At 43.1% G+C, this 25981-nt stretch overlaps 1 protein-coding gene and 1 long non-coding RNA gene across 4 annotated transcripts in view; both read left to right on the top strand.

Annotated features, from left to right (window-relative positions):
- The window catches only part of LOC131217944 (ATP-dependent zinc metalloprotease FTSH 4, mitochondrial-like), a 47102-nt gene that overhangs the window by 9267 nt on the left and 11854 nt on the right, over window positions 1-25981 (top strand). The gene's annotated exons all lie outside the window — the stretch shown is intronic.
- Window positions 10787-13073, top strand: LOC131217970 (uncharacterized). Of its 2 annotated transcripts, none has more exons than XR_009157555.1 (3): window positions 10787-12011; window positions 12098-12228; window positions 12310-13073. It is a non-coding gene; the product is annotated as an uncharacterized LOC131217970 (long non-coding RNA). The 2 variants fall into 2 exon arrangements; XR_009157561.1 differs by having other exon boundaries at window positions 10787-12228; window positions 12310-12385; window positions 12465-13073.

The following is a 25981-nucleotide window of genomic DNA, read 5'->3' as shown; positions in this document are numbered from 1 at the left end:
CCTCCTTAGAACCACTTCGGACCACTTCGATTCTGTTGAGGCTAGAAGACGAAAGCTGGGGTCTGAAACCTTTCCGATTCAACTCTTCATGGATAGGCATCAATGGCTTCAATAAGCGGATAGCGGAATGGTGGCCCAATCTTCAAGCCGAATGTTTTGCAGGTCATGAACTCTTATGCAAACTTAGGATGTTAAAGGAGAAACTGAAGGAATGGAAAGCCGACGAGCTGGGTAAGAAGGAAGCTGAAATGACAGAATTACTAACAGAACTCCAGCAAATTGATGTGGATGCTGAGGGCTCCCGGATGTCTGTTGAAGTGCTGGGAAGACGCATCTAGATTATTCAAGATATAGAGGCTAGGGCGATGCAGGATGAATCATTATGGAAATTGAAATCCAGAGTGAGATGGATTGCTGAAGGAGACGAGAACAAAAAATTCTTCCACAACATTGCCAACATGCGAGCCCATGCTAATGCCATTTACAGCATCACAGTCGACGGCGCACGTACAGAGGATAGACAGGAGATATCGGATCACGCTTTACACCACTTCAGATCCCTCCTCTCTTCTGAAGGATGGACTAGACCGTTGCTCGATAGCATTCAGTTCCAATCGCTGGATGAGATGGAAGCTAATACCCTAGAGGCCCCTTTTTCTGAAGAAGAAGTGAAGCTGGCAGTTCATGAGCTGGGTAGAGATAAATCTCCAGGCCCTGATGGATTCCCAATGGCATTTTTCCAAACCTTTTGGGACATTATCCGATTAGATGTTATGGAATTCAATCATAACAGAGGTAGATTATCTGAAGGGCTAGGTGCGACATTTATAGCCCTAATCCCTCAGGTGACAGGTGCTTGTTCTTTCTCGGAATTCAGACCTATCAATTTGATAGGGGGCCCTTACAAGATATTATCTAAGGTGCTTTCTTCTTGCCTCTCTAAGGTTGTGGGAAAACTTATTTCGATGAACCAGAGTGCCTTCATCAAGGGCAGACAGATTGTTGATTGTGCCTTCACAGCTAACGAAGTGCTTCATTCGTGCCACAAATCTGGTGAAAAGGCTGTCCTGTGCAAACTGGATATAGAAAAAGCCTACGATCACGTGGAGTGGGACTTTCTGCTATATACGCTGGGCCGCATGGGTTTTGGCGCTAGATGGAGAAGGTGGATCAGTGCATGTATCAGATCAACCCACTTCTCTGTTCTTCTCAACGGCACTCCGACTGGTTTCTTCAGCAGCTTCAGAGGACTCCGTCAGGGTGACCCATTATCCCCCCTGCTATTTATAGTGATCGGTGAGGCCCTATCCCAAATGTTGCTCAAAGGTCAGGAGGAAGGAGTTCTTTGTGGCATCAAGATGCCGGGGGTGTCCCCTCCAATTACCCATATCCAGCTTGCCGACGACACCCTCATTCTCTCCGTGGCTTCCCAAGAATTCATCGATAATCTGCACACAACTCTTCGATGCTTTGAGGCTGTCTCAGGTTTGAGAATCAATATGATCAAATCTAAACTCTATGGAGTCAATCTGTCGGATTCAGACACTGCCAGGTACGCAGAATCCATCCGCTGCCATACAGCTTCTCTTCCTTCTTTCTTCGTGGGGCTCCCTCTCGCTATTGGCCTTCCCCCGAAATCAATGTGGGACAAAGTCATCGTCAAATTTCAGAAATTCCTTGCTAGATGGAAATGCAGATACCTCTCGATAGGGGGCCGTCTCACTCTCATCAAGGCAGCTCTGTCCAACCTGCCCATATATTTTATGTCCCTCTTCAGTGCTGATGGCTATTGACAAGTTGAGACGTGATTTTATGTGGTGCGGGAAGGAAAACCAGAAGAAGTTCCACCTTCTCAATTGGTAGGAAATATGTAAACACTTCCAAGAGGGCGGCGCCGACATTAAAAATTTGAAGATCATGAACCAGGCCCTCCTCGGCAAGTGGATCTGGAGACTGGGTACTGAAGGAGGCACCCTCTGGAATTCCATTATTAAAGGTAAATATGATCGTTCTCTAGGAAGTTGGTGGACCAAAGAGTCGTCAGTGCACAGGGCTTCGCCCATTTGGAAAGGCATTTTGCGATCTAAAAAGGAAATGCTCAACAACATTTGCTTTGAGCTCGGTAATGGCCATTCCATTCGGTTTTCGGAAGACCTGTGGATAGGGGAGATGCCATTGATGACCCGGTTCCCTAACATTTATCGCCTGAGCCCTCAAAAAAATATCCCCGTTGCTAGTTGCTTTTCTTTTTCTAACACTAATGTAGTCTGGGACGTGAAGTGCTTCAGAAACCTTCACGAATGGGAGATCTCAGAGTACGTGGATCTCCCTCTCTTCATCTCCAAAGCCGCGCCTGACCCTTCCTCCCCTGACAAGCTCTTATGGACTCGAGAAAAAAGCAGTGTTTTTTCGGTTCGATCTTTCTACTCTCAGCTTTCCCTCTCACGTGTTCCTTCGTCCTCAGCTGCTCCGTTTATTTGGAAGTACGATGCGCCCCCCCCCCCCCCAATACATCTCTGCTTCGCCTGGTAGACAATCTGAAGAAAAGGGGTATGTATATCATCAACATCTGCCTATGTTGCATGAAAGAAGAGGAATTAGTGGAACACCTCCTTATCCACTGCCCTTTCATCTCTCAGATTTGGGCCGAATTTTTCACTCGATTTAATATTAGCTGGTGTAATCCGATGTCTTCCTGCAATTTGCTTTCGGCTTGGCACGGGATCAAGATCGGTAAGTCTAACATGCGCATTTGGAGAATGGTGATTCTTGCCGTATGGTGGTTAGTATGGGAGGAAAGGAACAACAGATGCTTCAACGACAAATCTGCTTCGGTCCAACATGTTTGGTCCAGAGTTAAAAACCTGATCTATGAATGGGTGGGCATTGTAAACGGGCTTGAAGACTTTGATTTGCTTTTTTTTAGGTCACTAGTTGTCTGCCTCCTCAGCAGACTTCTTCTCTCTTTTGTATCTTTTTCTCCTTTTCAATAAATTTCCAGTTATCCGTAAAAAAAAAAAAAACTGATACATATCCGTATCCTAAGGTAAGGATGCGATACGTAACACGATACCGATATTTCGAATGCTGGTTGTAACAATGATTAGTTGGTTGTATTTTTGGCAACTAATTGTAAGGATTAGGTAGAATTAGCAAGGAGATTAGTTAGGTGGTTTCAGGGTTTGTGTGAACAAGATGATTACTGCATTGTAATTCAATTCTAAGATTTGTAAGGAAATTAAGAGAGTTTTCCTTGTGTATATGCTTGAGAGGTGTTTGGTTACTTAAATGCAATCCAATCCTCGTAAATCCCCAATTCCGCCATTTCCTCCTCTCCTTTTCTCTTGCAAATAGGTCTCCTTCAGGTTTTTTCCATTGATAGTTAGATCCAGGGTTGCATTAGGTGGTATCAGAGTGGGATTTTGGCAGAAATCCTTTGGAAAGCTCTCAGATCAGCAGTGCATAATTTTTTAAGGGGTGCCAATCGGATGTGCACCAGTGTCAATGATTTGTTGATGCTGCCTTGTGGAAGGGGGTTGTGGTTGTGCAACACCTCAAGAAGAGGTCATGATTGATCCCCATGCAAGGAGATAAAGCGACTCTAAAAGCAAGTTGAAACTCTCTTGCTGCGTATTATGTTAATTTGTTATCGTTTTGTGGAAGCATGAATCTAGATTTGTCAAGTGAGTTGGATTCCTCTTGTTGTCAAGTGCCTTTGTACGAGGCGTTTGATAGAGATCAGTTGAGAAGACAAAGAAATGACAATTGTCGAGTCAATCTTGGCATCAAGATTGAGATTCCATGTTCCATGGAGGACTCCACGCCAATGATTTCGTCGAGTTGTTTGACACCATCGAGCAGGTATTTATTTTCAACAAAGTTCAGGAGGATTGGCATATTCAAGATTCGAAGAGAGACTTCCTTGGTCTGGCTTTTTTCAATTGTTCCTGATCAATCGAATAGAGTACCCATACCGCCATACGTTTCCTAGGAGCACATACAAGAATTAGTTTTTTTTTTTTTTTTTGTTATTATACGATACAAAATTAACTTAACATAGTGACCCAACCTATCTTTTTTCTAGCTGCGATTTTGTGTAACCTAAATGATTAATTGGGTACCTTATGTCTATCTCATCCAAATGAATTTCACATTGGATTCTCAATGTATGCATCCCAATTCAAGGAAAGGGGATACCAATCAAAGATCTGTTCCTCTTGTTTTGGGGAGGGATATGGGATGAAAAATCCAAAATGAAAAATGGTGATGAGATTCTGGAAGTACTAGGCATTTATTGCTACTGCACTGTTTTGTAATTCCTACTGCCTTTTTGACTTATCATCTACGTAAAAACAGTTGGTTGAAATGATTCATTTGAATGAAACATTGAGTTACTTAATAGTTCTACTCAATGATTGAAGAAATGAAAGGGATTACAATTCCAGGTCTTAAATGAAATGAATGGACTGGATTGAATGAGTGGTATATAGATCCAATACAATAGAGAGTATCTTCAAAGATTGGGTCTCGACATGGTGGGAAGCAAATCTACCGCACATGGGGGTGCCAAGGACAATCCAAGTTCATTGCATGGAGAAAGATGCAATGCTTGTTGCAGAAACTGTTTCTTCCCTTCAACTATGAGTAGCAAATGCATCAACAATTGCACACATAGTGGAGAGGGGATCGATGCGTGGGTGCATACATCAAAGAATTCAATTTCTTGGTGGCCCGTAATGGCCTCTATGAGTTTGACAATCAACTCGTAACTAGGCACGTTGGAGGGCTGTGGTAACCCATCTGATAAGAGCTTATGTTGCGACTGGTTTTAATCCTCGCAGAAGGTTAACACCATGGATGCTCGGTGCTTGCTTCAAATTTGGCAATCCGGGGCATTGGGTATCTTAATGTTGCAAGAAGACCTCCTACCTAGAGGAGGACAACCAAGGAATGGTCATGCACGCTGAGGTGGAGGGTGGTTTTGATCCAAGAAATGAGCTTATGTGTGCATGCATGTTTCGATGTAGTAGATGTTGTCTATGGTGATGATGATAAGACACTTGTGCTCCACAAGAGCATTTAGATGCCAAAGAACTCTGATCTGGAAGATTTGAGGCAGACGATCATCCTTTGCAGTGTATTGTCAGCGACAAGGTATGCAAGGTCGTCGTAGATGGTGGGAGCTGTGAAAATGTGATTTCATGAGAAGCCATTGACAAGTTGTAGCTACCCTACCAATGGAAGCCCATCCTACATTGTACATGCTTTCTTGGATAAGTAACAGAAGCAAGGTAACGATTTCCAAGTGATACTTAGTTTCATTTTCAATTGATAAACAATATTTCGATAAAGTGTAGTGCGATGTGGATGCATGCCATGTTCTCATGGATTTATTGTGGCAATACGACCATGGGGCCATACACAATGGCTGCCATAACAATTGCTCGTTCAAACACAATGACGAGAGAGTTGTCCTTGTGTTGATCCAAAGGAAGCTTAAAATCAAGCCCATCAAGGGGGAGGGCGAGAACCTTCTCTCTAGGGCCACTTAAGGAAGTAATGGTTGGAGGTGAGATGCAAGTGCTCGACATGGTGACGCCATTGCTAGAAGAATATTCTAACACAACATTGGGTGACTTGCCCAAGGTTTGGGGTTGAGTCCCATAGAGCATGCGGAGCTTCATGTTCTGAGCATGATGTCAGAAGAGTTTGAAGGAACCCACATTTTGTCCAACACAGAGGCACCTCAGACTTTTCAACATCTCTTCAATCCCGTAGTGGTTTTTGATGTGCAGGTGGGGTGTTGGACCTTAACACCTCCACTTTTTAACAAGGTGCATGATGAGTATTCACCATTATTAAGGTGTACGTGTTTGTTTATAAGTCTGTTTGTTATTGTGATGTTGTGAGAGTTTTAGGCACTATGAGTCACTGGAAGTGGGCAAGGTAGGTGGCGATGCATGTCTTCTAGGAGTTGTTGCTATGGTGCTTGATTTGGATGAGCTCGTGGGATTAGCTGAAGATGTGTGTTGGCTGATCCTTATACGAGTTGTATTGACGGGAGCACCTTATTCATTAGCAAAATACGAGAAGTGTTCATTCAACGATCCAAGATAGTTCATTCAATGACCTTATGTGGTTGGATCTGTATGCACGAGCTACAATGAATTCAACGTTTGTCCTGTGATATTTGTTGCCATGGTAGGTTTCATCGAGAGAGACTCGGTGTTTTGTCCTTGTATTTTAGGGCTAATTGAGATTAGGGTCACATCTCACCCCCCTCTCCAATTTATATCAATAAACTAATAAAGGAAAACATATGGTAATCCGTAGGATTACCCAAAAATATAATGTTTCCCACTCCAACAGTCACCCTCGAGCTGGAGCATAGATATTTGTCATGCCCAGCTTGGAACATAGTAAAGAAAATTGCGCATATGGTAAGGCCTTAGTGAGGATTTTGCAATCTGTGATTTGGATTGAATATAAGTTGTAGTAATCTCCTTGGAAGCAATCTTCTCTTGCATGAAACGACAGTCGACTACTATGCGCTTAGTCCTCACATGGAAGATTGGATTATTTACGATGTGGGCCGCTGCTTGATTATGACCAGTGTTCGAGTTATCGGCGAAATGTCGATAATATCGACGATAATATCGGTGTTGCTAGCCCTGCGACACCGAAAACCCCTAAATTCGTTTCTCTTCTAGTTGTCGGCGAAAAATCGGTGAAATATCGGCGATTTTTTTGAAATGGGTGATATTATCGGAATATGCCATTTCGTACTCCATTATCAACGAAATATCGGGAGATATTATCCGCGTCCGTCCGATATTTTTGGAATATCGACTGTAGCCACCAACCCCACGAGAAAATTGTAGCTACCTACCCCTCTTTTCTCTGATAAATATTGGGAAAACAAATTTCAGAGTGATTTTCGTACCTAGTTAATCGGAAGTCAGAACCGGAGCTAGAAGAGGAGCTTCTCGATCGGCAAAGCCGGTATGTGTATGCAAAACCCCTCTTTTCTCGCCATCTCCCCTCTTTAGGGTTTTTTAATTTCTTCCTTCGAGTGAAAATCCCTCTTGCAGTGGGAAATCGGATTTCACATCGAGCGAAAATCACTCTCGCACCGGGAAATCGGATTTCGCCGAGCGAAAATCCCGCTCACGGTGAGGAGTTCGCGCCCTGCGAATGCGAAAAACCTCTCGCCCTGGGAGGTAAATCCGACGGACGCCTGTGCGCACTAAGGAGTACGCTCCTATCGTACTGACTAAACTCGGTTAGGCCCACTTTGAATGTATGTGGTCTATCTAAGCCGTCCATCCGTTTTTCCATCTAATTCAAGGGGATGAGCCCAAAATTTAAGCATATCCAAAACTTCTGTGGCCCCCAAGAATTTTTCAACGGTAGATGTGCAATTCAACTATTGCCTGCAGTGTGGTCCAGCCATGATGTATGTGGGCCCCACCATGATGTATGTGTATTATCCACTCCGTTCATCCATTTTTAAAGATCATTTTAGGGCTTTATCCCAAAAACGAGATGGATAAAAATATCAGGTGGACCACACCATAGGAAAATAATAGTAATTGGATATCCATCATTTAAATCCTCCTAAGGCCCACTGTACTGTTTATTTGACATCCAATCTGTTAATTAGGTCATATAGACCCAGATTAAGGGAAAAAACAAAGATCAGGTTGTTTCAAAACCTTTATGGCCCTCAAAAAAAGTTTTGAATGGTCAAAGTTCATTCAACACTGTTTCTTCTAATGTGGTCCAATTGAGATTGGGATATACCTGTTTTTTTTTTTTTTTTTAAATTTTCCCATACCATAAAATTATCTATAAAAATAGATGGACGGCATGGATGAAACACATACCTCGTGGTGGGGCCCACAGAGCACGGCAAGGGAGTAGCCCATCCGTTTCCCAAGCTCAAGTGAGCCGTACTATAGGAAAATGTGGTTAGGGAAATTCGTACCAATGAAACCTTCCTGGGGTTCAACAGTGATGTTTAAATGCCATCCGTACCGTTAATAACATCATTACTATTGGGATGGACTCAAAACAAAAATATTAGCTGAATCAAAACTTCTGTGGCCCCACGAATATTTCAACTGTGGACATTTAATTATAACGTTTTAGGCTCACTTGAGCTTTAGATACGGTTCGTTTTTTACATCATGCCCTAAAATGAACTCACAAAACGGATGAACGGGGAGGATTTTTCACAAACATCACAGTGGGCCCCACCTGAGCTTGCAGCGCAGGAAGGAAATTCGAGTCCCGCGCTGCTGTTGAAAGGGGTGTGGATGGAAGCGGTTTGCGTACTAAGTACAACACTGAGTAAACTCTGTGGGGTCCACTGTGATTTATGTATTTTCTCTAGTCTGTCCATCCATTTTACAAGATAATTTTAGGGCCTTATATCAAAACCGAAGGATATACAAGGCTAAAATGGACCACACTACAGGAAACAGTGTGAATTGAAGTTATACCGTTGAAAAATTCTTGGGGGGCCACAAAAGTTTTGGATCAAGATTATATTTGTTCTTTTTCCGTCCATCCATGTTTGTTTGATCTTACGAACAGTTTGGATGAAAAATAAACATCACTTTGGGGGCATAAAAAGGTTTCAACGGTGGAAATCATTATTTCCAATGTTTCCTGTGGTATGGTCCACTTGAGATTTGTATAAGCTTCAATTTTGGGCTCAACGCCCAAAATGAGATGGAAATACGTATGGAAGGTGTGGATGAACCACATAAATTCACAGTGGGCCCAACTGAGTTTACTCAGTACAATAAGAGCGTACGCAGTACGCGATTCGATTTGGGGTGGATTGGCCATTGACAAGAGCCATGGCCAAAAGAAACGAACTGGCTACGACCCCTGCCACCTGCCAATGGCTGGTGGTCGGTGCTCTATGGGCCCCACCATGATGAATGTGTTTCATCCATGCCGTCCATCTATTTTCCTACATCATTTTATAAAATGATACTATAACTGAGGTATATAACAGTCTCAAGTGGACCACATTATCAGAAATAGTGTTGAATAAACTTCAACCATTAAAAACTTTTTAAGGGCCATAAAAGTTTTGGATCAAGCTTATCTTTGTTTTTTCCCTTCATCTAGATCTGTATGACTTAATCAACAGATTGGATGTCAAATAAATAGTACATCCGTCCTTAGGAGGATTGTAATGGTGGATATCCAATCACTATTATTTTCCTATGGTGTGGTCCACCTGAGATTTATATTCCTATCATTTTTGGTATAAAGCCCTAAAATGGTCTGTAAAAATGGATGAAACATATACATCATGGTGGGGCCCACAGAGCACCGACCACCAGACGGCCTAAACTCTGAGTCAGGCGCGGATTAGATACTAACAAGGTCAGTGGCCAAATGGCTACTGAAGTGACGTCACCAAGCTCTGTGGACCCCACCATGATGCATGTGTTGTATCCATACCGTCCAACCATTTGTAGACATCGTTTTATGGCATTACAAAGAGAATGTGATAGATCTAAATTTCAAGTGGACCCACCACAAAAAACTGTGGGAGCCGTCACACCCACCGTTGAAACATTTATAGGGCCCACAATGATGTATTTTTGAGATCCATCCTATTCATAAGTTAACATAGAGATGAAGTGAAAACAAAAATATCAGCTTCTTCGGAAACTACTATGGCCCCTAAGAAGTTTTGAACGGTGGATGTCACTGTCCCCACTATTTTCTATAGTGGGGTCCACTTGAGCTTTATTATGGGCCACAAAAGTTTTGTATAAAGCTGATATTTGTTTTTTCACTTCATCTAGATTTATGTAACCTTTTTAACGGGTTGGATGGAAAATAAACATTATGGACACATTACGGTGGGTCCTAATAAGTGTTTAACGGTGGACCGTACAATCACAACTGTTTCCTTTTGCATTGTCCACCTGAGACTATATTTGTTTCATTTTTTTTCAAGTACTCTATAATTAAATACAAAAACAGATGAACGGCGTGCATATAGAATAAATACATCAAATTCCCAAAAATCAGGATGATCAGTTAAATAAATGGGCTACACCAGAGGGAACAAGTTGGGCGATAACGTCCACCCTTTATTTACATGGACCCATCATGTTGTATGTATAAATCACAATAGGCCCCATAAAGTTTACTCAGTATGTAATCTGCAAACTCTTTCCTCAATTGTAATTTATATGAAATTTTGATTTGATCTAACATCTTAGCCCTTGAAATGAGTTGGGCTTATTACATTGAATACGAGCCGATGCACTTTTTTTTGTCGATTATTGCAAATTTGTGTACTACTAGGGAGCAAAATGTCGTCTGGATTGGGAAAAAGAGCAAGGGACATTGGGTGCAAACATGGACAACTAGTGGAGGGGAATAAATATGGGGCCATATGCAACTATTGTGGCCAAGTGATACGTAGTGGGGGAGTGTCTAGGCTAAAGGAACATTTGGCAAGGGGATACAAGAATGTGAAAGACTGTCCAAGTGTAACAAGGCCAGTGAGAGAGGAGATGAGAAGAGTGTTGACTGAAGCGAAATCACGCAAGCTGCAACAAAAGGATTGGGAGAGGGATATGAGGGAGGAGCTACGAGGCACTGGCCGGGGCCTAGGTGCTATCGACGAGTACGATGATGACGACGATGAGGGGATCGCGTACCCTGATGACTGTGTTATGGCTCGAGAAAGGAGTGATTTTAAACAAGTGATTCGCGAGTCTCGGGCTTTAGAGTGGGAAGAGGAGCAAAGAAGACGGGTTGATGAGAGTAGGCCGTCGTTTGGGACGTCCCGACATGAGGCTGGTGGGAGCAGCAGACGATTTGAGGGAGGCAGCGGGCATGGCCTACAACGCACGCAAAGCGCTCGTGTCCCAGATGCATCCATCGCAGGCGTTAATAAAAAAAGATTAAAAAATATGTGGAGCAAGGGGCTCAAGGAGAAAGTGGGTGGCGCTATATCTAGGTGGTTCATCTCGAGCCATGTACCAGCAAATGCAACAGTTAGTCCTCACTTTAAAAATATGGTTGAGGAGGTACAGCGTGCCGGGCCCGGCGTGAAGCCTCCCACGCCACAGGAGATTCTTAGTGTCTACCTCGATCGGGAGCACGAGGAGATGCGGGCTTGGGTATGTGGACTCAAGCCGAACTGGAAGCAGTACGGGGTGACAATCATGTGTGATGGGTGGACAGGACCCACGAAATTGTCCATTATCAATTTCATGGTGTACTGTAGAGGACAACTAGTTTTCCTCAAATCCATTGATGCATCGGCCAGAATAAAAGATCACGAATACATATATGCTCTCCTAAAAGAAGTGATTAGAGATGCTGGGTCCCAGAATGTTGTCCAAGTTGTGACGGACAATAGCAGTGCGTTCATTAAGGTGGGGAAGAAATTGATGAAGAAGTTCAATCTCCATTAAACTCCATGTGTGGCACACTGCATTGATTTAATGCTCGAGGAGATAGGGATGAGGGATTCTGTCAAGAAGACTATCCAGGATGCGAGGAGAGTGACAAACTTTATATACAATCACTCATGGTTGTTGGCTACAATGCGTGAGTGTTGTGGAGGGGACATCGTTGGACCAGGCGCGACACGGTTCGCCACGAACTTCATTGCACTCGACAGCTTATACAAGCACCGCGTGGGTCTGAGAAATTTGTTCAGGTCCGAGAAATACATGGAGTGGAATCAGAGGAAGACTGAGGGTGCAAAGACCTGTTCGAAAATAGTGCTTTCCGATTCCTTCTGGGATAAAGTTCACAACGTCGTTTCCTTCCTGCATCCGATGTACAAGGTCCTACGAGCCGTAGATAATGAGATGTGGCCTTCAATGGGGTCAATGTATGAGCTTATGAGAATTATGAGAGAGGATAAATGACTGCAATCCTCAGTTCGTATCAGTGGGTGATCAATATCATCAATCATCGGTGGACCGGGACTCTCGAGCATCCACTCCACCAAGCCGGTAAGTTTGTTCATACAACTGAGTACTTTAAGCATCACTTCTGTTTGTATGTTAATACAACTGAGTAACTAATATTTGGGTTTCAGCATACTACCTGAATCCCAAATTTCATTATAAACGTTGGCTCCATGAGAATCAAGATTTGACGATGGCCGTCCACGAGGCGTTCGAGTGATTGTTCCCAGAATCGACAGCGCAAGTAGATTTCGGTAACAAGGTAATGCAATAAATTTTCTTCCTTATAGCCTCTAGAAATATTGGTGATTAAAAATAATAACCTGTGAATCCGTGTTTACAGTTGTTGCGGTTTAGGGATGCGAGGGGTACATTCTCATCTGCACTAGCAAAAGCATCGACTGAAACGATGATGCCGTGTGAGTATGTTAACATAATTAGGTAATTGCATTTTTCGTTTAAACTTCAAACTAAAACAAGCTCCTCATGGATATATAGGTGAGTGGTGGGCGATGTACGGAGTCGACACTCCCGCACTGCAGTTATTGGCAGTCCGTATTCTCGCACATACTGTATCCTCCTCACCGTGTGAGAGGAATTGGAGCACATGGTCACTCATACACACCAGCAAGACGAACAGGCTGGCATATGAGAAGCTGTAAAAGCTCGTTTACTGCCACTACAATATGAAGTTAAGATAGGCAGTTGCGGGTAGATCGAGACATGGAGGAATATCAGGACCCGCTGGACCTGTTGTCTATAGGTAACATGGCACAGATAGGTGATGATGATGAGGACCCACTTTATGAGTGGATCAAATCAGCTGATTTAGGTGATGCGGAGGGAGGCCCTGCTCCACAGGTAGCTGAGGGAGCAGCGGCTCTGGGTATCGATGTCGATCAGGTAATAATCGAATAGAAGGCAGATACAGACTCCTTTGATCTTTTGGTGAGGAGTTCGACACGTTCCAATGAGGGTGAGGAAGCATCTTTACGGCCCCCTCTCCATCATCAAGTCGTAGTGAGTGATGATGATGATGAGACTCAACCCCCGCTCGACACTGGTCCTGGGGACGACGACGACGACGGTCATGAGGGAGGGGACGGAGGCACCGACACTAGTATAGGTGGTACTAGTGGGGGTGGGGGTGGCAGTGGTGGGGGGTACACGACTGCTCAGAGCCAACGATCCGTTGGCCAGTTTACTGAGGAGAAGAGCTTTGACCATGCCACTCAGGACATGGACCATGGATCTCGTCCACCATCCAGGGCGAGAGCATCGGAGCCCACATATATGTTTGAGCATCGTTTGAAGAAGAAAGCCGGATGCACTGCGGCTGATGCTCTCACACGCAGCTTGTCATCTATGGACATAAGTTTAGATCAGGGGAGCTCCACCTCTGTCCCACCTTATGCTCATGGGGGATATCACGGGTATGGCCATGACAGCTCTGACATTCAGTCACGCTCATCTACTCATGGGCACAGGCAGCCGGAAGATAGTTCTTCAAGTCATGACCCTTTGATAGGAGGATATTCGGGGTACCCGTATGACTGGCAGCAACACTATCAAGGAGTCGGGGTTGGACTTGATCTGTTCCCTCAGTACCCTGCTCAGGAAATGCCGTCGATGTATGTCACGCAATTCCCACGTCTAGGCGTACTCGTACAGTTTGGGGAGGATGACTATCAGAGGTACATAAGAGAGTTCCTCAATTGGTACGAGCAGAGGATGACCTGGGGACAGTACTGCCAACTTGTTGGGCAACAGTACTACTCTTAACTACCACGGGATTCGAACAATGATTACGAGCTACCTCGTCACTCTATGTGGGGATGAAACATGGACAAAAATGTGTATTTTTTTCAATTCGTTTACTTTTGCATGTCTTAATTGTTGTAAGCTTGCATTTGTATTATATAAACTCTTTTTGGTTACTATTTGAGTGATTTATTGTGACAACGCATGCTTTTTGGCCCCCATTAAATGGAAACTTCTAATTTAATGCATTCTTTTTGCAAAATTTTCATTCCTGAATATGTAAATATGTGTATTTAAGCATGTCCTGAAGTTTCATTGAAAAATTCCACAATTTTCTCCATGTTTCCCCCTTTTTCCCTGCATTTCCGGTTATCGGCGATAAAGATATTATATCTTTATCTCCGGTTAGCGAAACTTGTAGCGATACCGACAACTCGAACATTGATTATGACAATAAAGCACCATAGGACCACTTGAAAACAACTAGAGCTCCCGCAATAAGGACTTAAGCCATAACAACTCACAAACGGCATGACCCATGGCATGGCTTTATACTTGGCCTCTGCGCTGGAACAGGCTACCACATTCTACTTATTCTTCCAAATGACCAAATTTCCCCCAACAAAAGTACATTATTTTGAAGTAGATCACCTATCCATAATGGAACCTGCCCAATCATCATCAGCAAATGCCTCTACTTGAAAATGACAATTAGCTCGATATAAAATGCCTTGGGTAGGTACTTTCTTCAGATATATGAGAATCCTGAGAATTGCCTTCTAATGTAGAACTCTTGGCTGGTGCATGTATCTACTCACAATGCTGACGGGGAATGTAATACCTGGTTGAGTGACTGTAAGATTTATTTGCTTGCCAACCATCCTTCTATATCTACTCGGGCCATCAAACAACTTTTCCTGATCATCCAATAACTTCTCACTAGTTTCCATCGGTGTATCAGTAGGTCTAAACCTAAGCATGCCAGTGTCCTTTAACAAATCAAGGACTTACTTCTCCTGGGAAAGATTAATCCCAGACTTTGATTTGACGACTTCAATGCCCAAGAAGTAGCGAAGCAGCCTTGGATCCTTAGTCTAAAAATGCTTCTAGAGATGTTTTTTGACCTCTAAGATGCCAAATGTGTCACTACCAGTAATGATGATATCATTGATATATACAACCAATGCTATTATACTTTTATCGTTGTGCTTCAGGAAAACTGAATGATTAACCTTACTCCGATAGAAGCCATAAATCAACACGTTACTGAACTTGTCAAACCACGCCCTTGGAGATTACTTCAAGCTTAAATAGCTTTTCGAAGTCTACCTGCTCTCCCTGTCTGCCCTCCAGCAAGAAACCCTGGAGGTTGTTCTATGTAGACTTCCTTGACTAAGTCTCCATGAAGGAATGCATTCTTGATATCCAGCTCATAAAGAGGCCAATCCATGGTAGCTGCAATAGAAATCAATACCCGAACAGAGTTTAGCTTGGCTACAAGAGAAAACGTCTCCTCATAATCAAGTCCTTGGGTCTGCATGTAACCCTTGGCTACTAGACGGGCTTTCAATCGCTCAATGGATTCATTTGGGCGATACTTGATGTACGGGCTAATTGAGATTAGGGCCGTATCTCACCCCTCTCTACAATTTATATTAATCAACTAATAAGCGAAAAACATATGGTAGTCCGTGGGACCAACCAAAAATACAATGTTTCCCACTCCAACAATCCTTATGGCCACAAGTTTTATCATACCCATCACCTCGAAGAGGACCATATGATCTTCAGAGAAGTCGAGTGATGTAGCTTGCTATGCGGGTCATTGTATTTGATCTGGGAGGACACTGATGAACTTACCTATTGGGTGAGCGAACCCCACATCTAGAGAGACTAGCTAAGTCTAGGATGAGTTCCCTCCAACCACTGAAAAGTATGATGCAGGCTGGCACTTAGGGTTTAAAAGTAATGCAGGTAGAGATATCTCTGGTGGGTGAGAATACTTTTCGTCCCAACCGGTGGGCCTCACTGGTTGGTGGGAAAAGTTTCTCCGCCACATCGATCCTTGGTCAAATGGGGTATTTGGATGGCAAGAAAAATTTTCTTCGCTAGCCAGCAGACTCCTTGTTTCAAATTGTTTTATTTATTTATTAATATAAAACTTTGGGTGTGAATTTGATTAGCTTTGTGTTTTGTTTCTGTTGAGTTTGTTTTGGTTAGTTATAACCATGGTTGGTTGTCGGTGTGCAGCCGTTGATGGGATGATCTGCCCAAGCATAGGTACCTCCATGTTAAGCACAAGAATTATGCATAAAGTACAAAGAGGCAATTTGCAATTTTTATTCAAATCAAATGTGCTTTGATACTACTCATCCTAGATGCTTATATAAGATCTTTGAAACATACATATAAGGAAAACTCATAATGTCATTGGCAACTAATGCCTTATTACAAATATGGAAAAGAAATAAAAGGGATATGAATGCATTTAAGAATATGTGACTAATGGATTATTCATAGCTAACTGATTGATTTTGCTAGCTACCTACCTAAATAGGCTAGTTGCCTAAGTAAGAGGCTTGTGCCTCCTTATCGATGGGCCAATTGTTGGGCTTGGGCTTAATGGGCCCAGGCCTGACCAATGGATTATGGGCCCATATCAGCTTGCATTAGTCCTCCCCCACTCGAAAGAACTCAACTTCGGCGAGTTAGTGACCTGATATTGCTCAAAGAGATAAGGATTCAGACGTTGGAAGTTTGTAGCTGTGATCCATGTAACATCGAAGAGAAGCCGTCTTTGTTAATAGATAAGAAACTTTTGGTAACCACTTTTGCGCATGGAGATGATTTGGTCATCAGGAATATCAATGATCATATTTGTCGGTGACAAAACGGTCGGAAGTGTGATGGCTTGTTCTTCAATACCATCATTAGTATAGTTCCCATGATAGATGGAAAGATCTTTCACACTAAAAGTAGGACTGATAGGTAAATTTGGTAGATCTAAAACATAAGCATTAGTATTAATCTTCTTTATGATTTTGAACGGTCCTGCATTTCGAGGATGGAGCTTCTTTGAGGTAACAGGGGGCAACCGTTAAGGATGAATACGAGCCGTAATCATGCTACCTTATGCAAATTTAACAAAGCGACGTCTTGTATATGCATGTTGCTTACAACTTTAATTACTTGCAACGATATTGCATTGAACTTCGTTATGCACTTACTGCACATGACGTATGAAGTCATCTACTTCCGCTCTTGGTCTCGACTCTATAGGTAGAGGAATTAAATTGACTGGAAGATGCGGTTGTATACCAGTTACTGCTTTAAAAGGTAACATTCCTATGGATCTGTTGACTGAGTTATTATAAGCAAATTTAGCCATGGGTAATACTAGGTCACACTCCCACGTAGCTATACGATTGTGGACAAGACACCCTAATAGCTTGCCCAAGCTACGGTTGACCACTTTCGTTTGAGAATGAAAGCTTGGTTTTTGTTACCGCTCAAAGAGCTTTCCAGAAATAACTCATGAACTTGGTATCACGATTAGTCACATTTGTCTTTGGAAGCTCATGAAGACGAACAACCTCTCGAAAGAATAATTGAGCAATCTTGAGAGTGCCTGTTGTATTCGAGCATGCTATGAAATGATCCATCTTTGAAAATTGGTCAACCACACAGATGTTGAATTAAGTTTCCCAGCGGTTTTGGGGAACCCCAGGACGAAGTTCGTGTTGAGATCTTTCAATGGAGCATATGGGATCAATAATGGTTGATACAATCCACTAATTATCTTTTAACCCTTAACAAGCTGGCAAATCTTGCATAAATGGTAGATCTTTGCAACATCTAATTTTATACGAGGCCAAAAGTATCTATATCCAACGAGAGCTAGGATCTTATCACGGCCCAGGTGACCAGTACACCTACTATCGTGTAACTCCCTCACAACATACTCACGGATGGACGAATTGGGTAGGGTAAAGTTGCCTTCCTTGGAACAAGTAGCCATCATGAATGCTAAAATGTGGGTGTCTTGCATCCACTCTACCAAGAATGCCTGTATAAATATGTTCAAAATCCTTGTCATCGGAATACTCATGCTGTATCTCTTTGAATCTCGAAACAACGTTCGACATTGATGACAATAGATGCATGTGATGGCTTAATGCATCGGCAACCGGATTGTCCCTACCAGCCTTGTGACGGATGACAAAAGAAAATTCATGAAGGTAAGCGCTCTACCTAACATGACGAGCACTCATCTTCTGTTGAGACTTCGGGTGCTTGAGTGCTTCATGATTAGAATATATGACACTCCTTCCCTACCAAATAATGATGTCAATGCCGTAGAGTCTGAATAACAACATAAAACTCCCAAGTCATAAGTGGAGCATCGTTGCTTTGCATCGGAAATCTTTTTGCTAAAGAAGGCTATTGGATGGCCTTCTTGACTGAGAACTCCACTAATGCCAATGTTAGAAGCATCGAAGCTCACCTCAAATATCGTCTTAAAGTCCGGAAGGAGCAAAATTGGAGCATCAGTCATCTTACATTTTATCCTATCAAATGCTCTTTTTGTTGCACTTGTCCATCAAAACTCTCTCTGTTTCATGCAATTGGTTATCAGAGCCATGATGCTGCTTGAGTTCCGCACAAAACATTTATAAAATGTGCCGATGCCATGAATACTGTGAACTTCAGAGATAGTGATAGGTGTCAGCCAATCAACAATGCTTTCTCCTTGGTAGGGTCCACCTCTACACCTTGCGATGAGACAATATACCATAAGAAGATCACTGATGTACTCATGAAGGTACACTTTTTAAGGTTGATGTAAAAGCGCTCGTGACGAAGAGCTGAAAATAAGACTTGGGTGATTGAAGTGCTCCTTGACTTACTGTATATAAGAGCGTCATCAAAATAGACAACAACAACTGGGTCATTATGCACATGAAAGTGCTATCGAATGGCATAACTAGCCACTTATAAAGATCGTCCTTCATCTTAAATGTCGTTTTCCATTCGTCACTAGGTGATGTGAATCTGGTGGTATCTATTGCAAAGATTAATCTTGGAGAAGACGCTAACACATGGTATCAAGTCTAGCATATCATCAAGCCAAGGAATGGGGATGTGGTACTTCACTATGATTTTATTAATAGCTCGACCTTTTACACACATATACCAACTTTCATCCTTCTTGAGAGTAAGGATGGCTGGCACCGCACATGGGCTTAGGCTCTCTCAGATGTAGCCCTTTGTAAGCAACTTATCAACCTGACGCTTCAACTCGGCGTGCTCGACGGGACTCATCCAATATGCTACTAAGTTATGTAAGGATGCTCTGCAAACCAAATCTATAGCGTGCTGAAGATCCCGCAGTGGAAGCAACTCCTTAGGCAGATCATCGAAGACCAAATCTTAGAAGTCATGCATCATAGATTGGACTTCATTAGGAATAGGCTCATCTTGGCCAGTAATAGGCTCGTGCACTTGTTTTGTGACTAGAGCAAATATTATGCTTTTCTCTTTGCTCTCTTCTTTAAACTTCTGCATGGTGAGGACATGGGAGTTAGGGAGAGCAACCGATGTTGATGATGGGGGCATAGATGAAGGAGGTGAAGCTTTAATGGGCAAATGTGGATTTGATGACCTCTCTATAGGAACATATGCATGTTGGCCTCATCGCCATTTTGTACCTTCTGATAAAAAAAGCCAAGGTCGACCAAGAAGGATGTGAGTGACATTCATCAAAATTATGTCATATTAAATATCTTCCTCATATATACTGATTTTAAAGGAACAATACACCATCGAGTCACAGGGATGGCAGTGTTGTCGACCCACACAACCTTATATGGTTTTGGATGCTTTTCAGTTGGTAACTTGAGCTTATCAATCACCTCTTGAGATACGATGTTCATTACACTATCGATGATCATGTTACATAATCTACCCTGACATTTTACCCGGGTACGAAAAATAGTGGTTCATCGCTAGTCTTGCTCTTCCTCAGTGGTGGTAAGGAGGCAATGTATAATAAGAGTAGGACTTTCAGCCTTAAGCTTCAACTGCAATTTCAGCAGGAGAGACTATGATGCTGGCTCTGCGTATGATTTTTCTATCTTAATGTGCTCGTCATAATACTTAAGACCGTTCGGGTAGTAAGGGTCCTCATTACTGTAGTAATGGAGGTTCTTGCCTTGCGGATGCTCATTACAAAAGGATTCTATCTGTCTGCAATGATAACAATCAACACCCCACCATTCTCGCCTGAGGGGAGGGTTAGGATTAGGGCCTTGCCCTCTGGTGTTATGTCCCTGTAGTGCTGGTTGCCTTTGGTATGAATTCTGTGGCGAAGGGCATTGCAAAGGTTGTGATTGCCTTAGAAGCGACGTCTGCATCTGTGGGTGCAGTTGAAAAGGGTAAGGAGGTGATTGGTAGCCCCATGGTGGAGTCTAGTTAAGATGTGGATCTAGACCCACTCTCACAGAAGGTTCCTTGGCTAGAGAACCAAAGCATCGAAGAGTGTTGCCACAGCTGTTGTTCAACTCGTCTAGCCTTCTGATGAACATCATCAACTGACTCGAAATCATTCATGACCATCTCGTGATAGATTGACCCTGCCCAATAGCATTTAGCCATCACACGGGCTGTCTCTGCAAGCTTACAACGGATAGAAAGTTCATTGAACGTCTTAGTGTATTCATCCACTGATAAAGTTCCTTGTTTGAACGCAAGGAGCCCCTGGAGAAGAGTATCTGATGCGGACACAGGTGCATTCAAGGTGTACCAACGAAGAAAGCGCCAACCACAAGTGCCGTCCTTGTGGATAGGCGAATATTGAGGAGCTGAAGACCTTTCACATGTGATTGGACATATAGAAGACCCCACTTAGGGAAGACACATGTGAAGGAAGATTGGAGAAAGAGGACCGAGCGCCCAAACTTTCCCATACTTATGTTATTTGCACGTTTTTTGACTTAGTTAGCGGTCTTTTAGTAATCTTATATCTTTATTTGCTTATCCTAGGGGTATTTTAGTAATTTTATGTCTTTATGTGCTTATTTAAGTGGGGTAAAGCCCTAAACACGAATTTCAACTATTGATGAATGAAAAGCAAACCCTTTGGTTGCCTCCTTCCTCTCTTCTCTCTAATGGTGCTTCTTCTCTCCCCTTGATCTTCTTCTTCTAATTTCTTCTTGTGCCCCTCCAACTTCCTCAAGGTAATAACTTTCTTTCTTCTATTTTTTTGTTTTGGCTAATTCCTCTTCGATCAAAATCTTGAGAACCGATCTAAACCCTAAATCCCCAAATTCTCAAATCCCTAATCCAAGAAACTTCTTGGTTCTTCGGACTAGTGATCTTCATTGATCGATTGGGTGTGACCATGCAAGATCGGGAGGTCTCATCCCTCGCCGGATCCAACCTAAGTAGTAATTGAATTCCATACTCCATGGTTGTAGTGATGGCCCGCTCCATTGCATGTTTCCTTTATGATTTTCTCAGTTATGATGATTATTGTTAGAATTTTAGATCATTTATTCCTTTTATTTCCGCTGTTTAATTATCTCCATGAGCATGCATCATAATTAGGGCTGTCCTGCGTCAAATTTGGTATCAAAGCCTAGGCTTGCATGGTTTTTGTCTAGATCGAGTTATCAAATTAGGGTTTTGATTTTTAGGTTTAACTTGGGAAAGTTTCAAGTTTAGAAAGTTTTCAATTTTCGAAACTTTCCAATTTTAGAAAGTTTCTAATCTGGAAAATTTTCAGATTTGAGTTGTTTCCTGTTTCAACTTAATTGTGTCAGTTCATAGTAGTTTTGCATTCATCGCATTCATCTTGAAAGTCATAACACCTAGTAGTCTAGTTAGGTAGAGTTTGGTTCAAGTCTTCATTGTATGCCCACGAGAAGAGGTAGAGGTTTCGGATTTCAACCTACTATGAATAACGAGCAGTTATCTGAGCAACTTGCTCAATTGATACAAAAGATAACCGCCCTAGAAGCGAGTCAAAGGCGTGAGTTTGCCCTCCTTGAGAACCAAATTACCACCACCATGACTAAGGTGGAGCAACTAGAGGCGTCCCAAAAGGAAAACCCCGCTGTAGGGGAAGATGCGCACTCCCAAGTGGAAGGAATCATTGAAGAACGTGCTGCCACACGTGGTGGTAGTGAGGATAGAGATCGTGGTAACGGTCGTGGTGTGGTGTGAGAGGCATGAACCACATGTGGTTATCAAGACCGTTATGATCCAGATGAGCGTGCGATGAAGAGTGTGAGAGTTGAGGCCCCGAGTTTTGATGGACGCTTGGATCCCAAGGCATTCCTTGACTGGGTTGCTGACATGGACCACTACTTTGAGTGGTATGGCATGTCAGAAAACCGTCAAATGCGGTTTGCTAAGATGAAGCTTGTGGGTCAAGCCAAGCTCTTCTGGACCAACACCGAGCGTAGGGTAGAGAGAGTTGGTAGAGCCCCTATCACACATTGGTATGAGATGAAAGAGAAGTTGAAGGAGAAGTACCTTCCTCTCTCATACCGTCAGAAGCTCCTTGACCAATGGCAATCCTTACGCCAAGGGTCAATGTCTGCCGCTGACTACATCGCTAAATTTGAAGAGTATGTGATGCGATGTGATATCCGAGAAGACCCTCTAGTAACGCTCTCGCGTTTTAAGACGGGCCTTTGTGCGGATCTTCAGCGCGAGCTTATCACTCGGCCCTTAACGGACTTAGATGAAGCATATCAAGTCGTGCAGGAGTTAGAGCAGTATCTGAAGGCTCCTGTCGTTCGTCGTTTTGAGTCCCGAGACTCCAATACTAGATCTAGTTCCCAAGGAACTAGACCTAATATTGGTAATCAACCTAGGGCACAGGCGACCATTCCGCCTAGGCCTAGGGAGGACAAGGGCAAAGGGGTTCTTGGTGCCGGTCCTAGTAACATGAGCCAAGTGAGGTGCTATGAATGTGGCAACCTTGGCCACATGTCTAATCAGTGTCCTACGAAGAGCCATGGGATAGCCTTAGTTATAGGCGAGTCCCACGAGGGTGGAGATGACCAGGGTGATTATGAAGTTGAAGAGTATCACCCTAAGGACTTACTGATGAAGAAGAAGTGGATGGAGAAGCAACGCTTGCAGTAGTCAAGCGTGTGTTAGCTCAATCTAGAAGTAGTGCTGACTGGCGTCGAAGCACTATCTTCTACACTATTGCCAAGTGTGGTGAAAAGAATTGTAAGGAGATAGTGGATAGTGGAAGTTGTCAGAATGTGATTTCCACTAGCACCTTAGATCGCTTAAAACTGAAATTCACACCTCATCCAGACCCGTATAAAGTTTCTTGGGTTGACAAGACATCCCTACCTGTCACCCAGCAATGTCTAGTCCCCATCGAGTTTGGGTCATACAAAGAGTCCCTGTGGTGTGATGTTTTACCTATGGATGTGGGGCATGTTATCCTAGGTAGACCGTGGCTATTCGATAATGATGTCACGATCTTCGTTCGAATGCGTGTACTTTTATGTATAATGGTAAAAAGATCAAACTTAATCCCATGCCACCTGAGAATACACTAGGAAAGAAGAAGGATGAGAAGGCAAGTGAGCCTAGAGAAATGGGGAAATCCAAACCTAAGTCTTTACATATAATCAACGCAAGAGAGTTTGAAAAAGAGGCTAAGGAGGATTCTATGGTGTATGCCCTTGTGGCTAGAGAAATTACACCTGAGGTTCCATCAGAGTTGCCCTGTGAGGTGATCTCAGTCCTGAAGGAATACAGTGATGTATTTCCTGAAGACTTACCGAATGAGTTGCCACCTATGAGGGACATACAGCATGCCATTGATCTTGTCCCAGGGTCTACTCTACCGAACCTTCCTCACCACAGGATGAACCCTGCAGCGCATGCAGAGTTGAAGAAGCAAGTTGATGAGCTTCTGCAAAAGGGTTTCATCCAAGAGAGTATGAGCCCGTGTGCCGTGCCTGCATTGTTGACGCCAAAGAGAAACGGCACGTGGCACATGTGTGTGGATAGCCGTGCCATAAACAAAATTATTGTCAAGTATAGGTTCCCTATACCTAGACTTGATGATATGCTTGACATGATGGCTAGGTCCACTATATTCTCTAAGATAGACCTCAAGAGTGGATATCACCAAATTCGTATACGCCCAGGAGATGAGTGGAAGACGGCGTTTAAGACGAAAGATGGGTTGTATGAGTGGTTGGTCATGCCCTTCGGCTTGAGTAACGCACCCAGTACTTTCATGCGGGTGATGACCCAAGCTTTGAGGCCGTTCATGGAAAAATTCCTAGTGGTGTACTTTGACGATATTCTTATTTATAGTACCACTAAGGAATCACACCTTGAACATTTAAAGAAGGTCTGTAGTGTCCTTAGGAAGGAAAAGTTGTACGCTAATCTTAAGAAATGTGCATTCATGTCTAACCAAGTTGTGTTCTTAGGATTTATAGTGTCATCTGAAGGGATGCGCGCAAACCCTGAAAAAGTCAGGGCCATAGTTGAGTGGCCAGAACCAAGGAACATTCATGAGGTGCGAAGTTTTCACGGCCTAGCAACTTTTTATCGTCGGTTCATTAGGGGTTTTAGCACGATCATGGCTCCCATTACCGAGTGCATGAAAAAGGGAGAGTTCGTGTGGTCTAAAGCCGCCGTCAAGGCTTTTAAAGAAATTAAGAGCAAGATGGTGGAAGCTCCTGTCATGCGTCTACCTGACTTTTCTAAAATCTTTGTAGTAGCGTGCGATGCGTCTATAGGTGGAGTGTTGAGTCAAGAAGGACACCCAGTGGCCTATTTCAGTGAAAAACTGAATGAGGCAAAACAAAAATACTCCACTTACGACAAAGAATTTTATGCGGTAGTGCAATCCCTGAGACATTGGCGACACTACCTCCTACCGCAAGAATTCGTTTTGTTTTCTGACCATGAGGCTTTGAGATATTTGCATTCTCAAAAGAAACTCAACCCAAGGCATGCCAAGTGGGTAGCGTTTCTTCAGGAATATTCGTTTGTTTTGAAACACAAGGCCGGGGTTGAAAACAAACCAGCGGATGCCCTTAGTAGGAGAGTGGCGTTGCTCAACTCTTTGAGTGTAGAGGTAGTCGGATTTGAGCAACTGAAAGATGAATACCCCATATGTCCTGATTTTGGGGGTACTTACACGTCGCTCTCTAGTGACCAGCATATTATGGGTGGATATGTTCTTAAAGATGGCTTTCTTTTCAAGGGAGACAGACTTTGTATTCCCCGTATGTCCCTTCGTGAATTCCTCATCTGGGAGCTTCATTCAGGAGGGATAGCTGGCCATTTTGGTCGTGATAAGACCATTGCCCTCGTGGAAGATCGTTTCTATTGGCCAAGCCTCAAGCGAGACGTAGCCAAAGTTTTAGGGCAGTGTCAGCTGGCAAAGCAAAGAAAGCAAAATACCGGGCTGTACACGCCATTGCCAGTGCCACATGCTCCGTGGCAGGACATTAGTATGGACTTCGTGCTCGGGCTTCCCAAGACTATAAAAAAGCACGATTCTGTTTTTGTCGTTGTGGACCGTTTTTCTAAAATGGCGCATTTCCTCCCATGTTCGAAGACGTCAGATGCGTCTCATGTTGCTCGTCTTTTTTTTGATGGTGTGGTGCGTCTCCATGGGTTACCTAAAACCATAGTGTCTGATCGTGATGTTCGATTTACTAGCTATTTTTGGAAGACACTGGCACATTATGGGAACTCATTTGTAATTTTCTACTGCTTACCATGGTCAAACTTAAGTGGTAAACCGTAGCCTTGGAAATCTTCTACGTTGTCTAGTGGGTGAACATGTTAAGACTTGGGACCTAATTTTACCAACTGCTGAACTTGCTTATAATGGGTCAGTTAATAGATCTACAGGGTTGAGTCCTTTTGAAATTGTAAGTGGTTATAAACCTAGAATGCCCATAGATCTCTTACCTATGTCTGTTACCCAAAGGTCTTCTGAGTCAGCCGATGCATTCGCACGCCATATTCATGATTTGCATACATATTAGACAGCGGTTAAATAAGAGCAATGATGATTATAAAGTTTTAGCTGATTCTCATCGTAGAGTGCAAGAATTTCAAGAAGGAGACTATGTAATGGTGCGAATAAGGCCAGAGCGATTTTCTCAAGGATCTGCAAAGAAATTACAAGCGCGTAGTGCTGGACCATTCAAGATATTACAAAAGGTTGGGTCCAACGCGTATCGGGTTGACCT

The sequence above is a fragment of the Magnolia sinica genome, chromosome 1 (genome assembly GCF_029962835.1).
Source record: "Magnolia sinica isolate HGM2019 chromosome 1, MsV1, whole genome shotgun sequence".
Taxonomy (NCBI): Eukaryota; Viridiplantae; Streptophyta; class Magnoliopsida; order Magnoliales; family Magnoliaceae; genus Magnolia; species Magnolia sinica.
This window is presented reverse-complemented; position numbering and strand designations above follow the sequence as displayed.